This window comes from Palaemon carinicauda, chromosome 13, assembly GCF_036898095.1.
Source record: "Palaemon carinicauda isolate YSFRI2023 chromosome 13, ASM3689809v2, whole genome shotgun sequence".
Classification (NCBI taxonomy): Eukaryota; Metazoa; Arthropoda; class Malacostraca; order Decapoda; family Palaemonidae; genus Palaemon; species Palaemon carinicauda.
Genome location: NC_090737.1, coordinates 102,239,807 through 102,243,025, shown reverse-complemented (window position 1 = coordinate 102,243,025; position 3,219 = coordinate 102,239,807).

The following is a 3,219-nucleotide window of genomic DNA, read 5'->3' as shown; positions in this document are numbered from 1 at the left end:
TTGGATGGAAAGGGGTGATACCACGGTCACCAAGCCGTAAAAGATGATAACAAAGTAGGGTAAAAATAGCGGTCGCCTTTGTTTACCGAAATACGGCTGACAACAGTATATTTTTACAGAAATTCTCAGATTAAAATTACGGGTTTTTTAAATGTGCGTCGAAATATGAGCTCAAATTATGAGCACTGAAAATTTGGGGAATAATTCAGATAAACTCCGATGAAAAATCATTGAAAGCAAATATTTTCCTCATAAGTTACATGTAAAGGAATGGCAGAAATATACGACCTCGTAAGTAAAAGGTCTAACGATTTATTAGACATATTTTCCTGATGCTTGATTTATGAATGCGGTCGCTGCTGAGGACTTATGAATTATTCATGTTTACCAATAAAATATGACGGATAGAAATAATACGAGAGAAAATCAACAGATAAAACTAAAGTAAAGAAATATGAATAAAATTTGTCTTGGAATGTTACATATGATTTATTTTGGAAGAAAAATGTCACTTTACATAAATGAGAATAATCACGGCGATGCAAAGGGACCATTGCACTGGAGAAATAAAATCGATTTAACTAGGTGATAATTATGGTACTCAGTACCGTTGAGCCAACTCTATTTTTCTGATTTCGTTTAGATTGAATCATTTGACTTTTTCCAAATACTCGCTTTATACCATCACCTTCCCTATTATCGAGGTTTCTTTGAAAATTCCATACGGGACATTCTTGTTCCATGGGATATGGTGACCTATTGGAAAAGTCCTTGTCTGCCGATCTGTCGGACTAAGATTCCAGTCTCACTCGAGCTCGATAGTTTCTTGCAGTGTTGCAACCTCACCATCATTGTGAGCTAAGGATAGGGGTTTTGGGGAGCCTAAAGGACTACCTGCTGAGTCATCAGCAGCCTTTTCCTGGCCCTCCCTGGTCCTAGCTTGGTTGGAGAGGGGCCTTGGATGCTGATCCAATGTGTATATGGTTAGTCTCCAAGGTATTGTCACTGTCCCTTGCCTCTGCTATCCATGAGCGGCCTTTAAAAGCTTTTAAAGCCAGACTAGTACATTTCGTTTTTCAGTTGAAGTTTATTCTTTAGCAGCTTTTTCTAGAACTCCATTCTTTAAAGCAAGTAAGCTTCCTTTTATAAAGTTTCATGTTTGAAATATTTTTGTTTTCCATTCAGTTAGATCATGGCTCTATCTACTTATATTCATCCAGGTTCCTTTGCGTAATGATATAAATAAGGCCTTGTGTTCCCCAGGCTATAAGTAAATGTAGGCCCGACCATCAGAATACTTGTAACCTAAATGTTTTACTTCATTATATATTAGAGAAAGTAAATCATAATGTAAGCGGCTCTATCACCACGTTGGGATAGTTTAAGGCAAGCTTCTAAGGATCTGCAAACATTCTTTAAAAATTAACTGTCAATTCATTGTGATGCACATTTTGATATATAGAGGACTGGCTGGTTTTAAATACTCCATAGTATACTAAACAGTTTATCTTTTAATCAGAATGAGCGATCATGTGTACCAATTTTAGACGATAAAAGTGGACACTGAAGGTGAACAATGTGTTCAACACCTGTGTATTTGAAAGAAGATTTTTTTCTTTAAATTCCTATACCCATAATGGGCAATAACTTCTTTAAATTTCTATACCCATAATGGGCAAAAACTTCTTTGAATTCCTATACCCATAATGGGCAATAACATGGTATTAGGTAAACCAGATAATTAGCGGGAACTGAGTGCTTTTTGTGGAAAAAAAATACACCACTAAAAATGTCTTGTAAATGTGTCATAATTGACATAGTAAGAGGGCTTTTTCATACCTCCTTCATTTCTATCAGTGCCCTCTAAAACGTCAAGATGTCTCCTATTATTTGTATTGACCCGGCCAAGATATCTTCCATCCCTTTGAATGGTCAATAGTAAAGGTATTTCTAATAATATTACTTTTACCGCATTTGCAAGATATGTTTAATACTTTCATATCACTAAAAGAATAAAACTTTAATTCTCAAAGTTGACCGGAACAGAGAATCATTCATTTATTTTATTGATAAATCATTTCAAATATTCCTATCCACTCCTGAGTGGTAGTACAAGCTTAGAATATTCATTAAAAACTCAGCCGGAGAATAATTACATTACTAAGAATTGTTCGTCACGAAAAGGAGTCTTTTGTTCAATTTATTAAAAGTATAAGAAGACTTTCATTCGTGTATTTAGACGTCACAAGAAGTTTCTTATTCAATTTCCTCTTAATTGTAAGAGTTTCTCCTTACTCCGATGACCTGCACAAGGAAAGTTCATTTGCTACTCTGTGAAACTTGTCAATGTCTTTATATCATAAGATTTTTTTTTCTACGAAAACAGATCTCCAAGGAAGGATGTTTTTTTGTTATCATCACTTGCTTCAAAACATTTTTCCCTTTTTGAGATTCTAAGAACTCTCCTCTTTCGGAAAGTAAACACTTTTGCATCCAGCTGAGGAATTAATGAACAAAATATAATGAAAAGTATACATGGGTACAAAGCGTAAAAAAAATGATCACAACATAATCCACAACCCGTAGAGGATAGCTCTCCAGATTTGAGTGTAACTACGCAACGATCTGGAATCCTAGTTATTAAAAAGGGCACGACAGTTCTTTTGTAAGTCACAAAAGCCGGAAATAAGGCTCGCTTCAAACGAGAGCTTTTTATCCACACGGGAAAATTTTCGTTCGTTAGGAGGTATGTCTTCACACGAGCGGATTTTACCTGAGCGGCCTCGTAGTATTCTAGAAGCTGCTACATTGGAACTATGCTGGTTAGCGGCTGATAAATCTCATTGCTCTTCATTTATCTTTAATCCACGTGGAGACACCGCACGGCATCAAATCACTCGTGTGAAGAGAGCCTAAGAATCACCCGATTGCTCTCTAATTGAAGTAACCTCAAAGGTGTTTCCGACTTTCAGTCATGAAATGCAATATCTTTATTCAAACCACAATAGGTATTCGCTTTTCCGTATATTAGTAAAATTTCATTTAACAAGTTTTCGCCTTATTTGCTTAGGAAGACTGCTCATTAAATACAAAAGAAAAACTGCAGTGATTGTTACCATGCATTTCAAATTTATTACTTTGATAGTTACTCTTACAATTAGGTTGAAAACCATATCCGAAAAAAAAGCTTTTATTGCATCCAATGATTATTAACGAGGT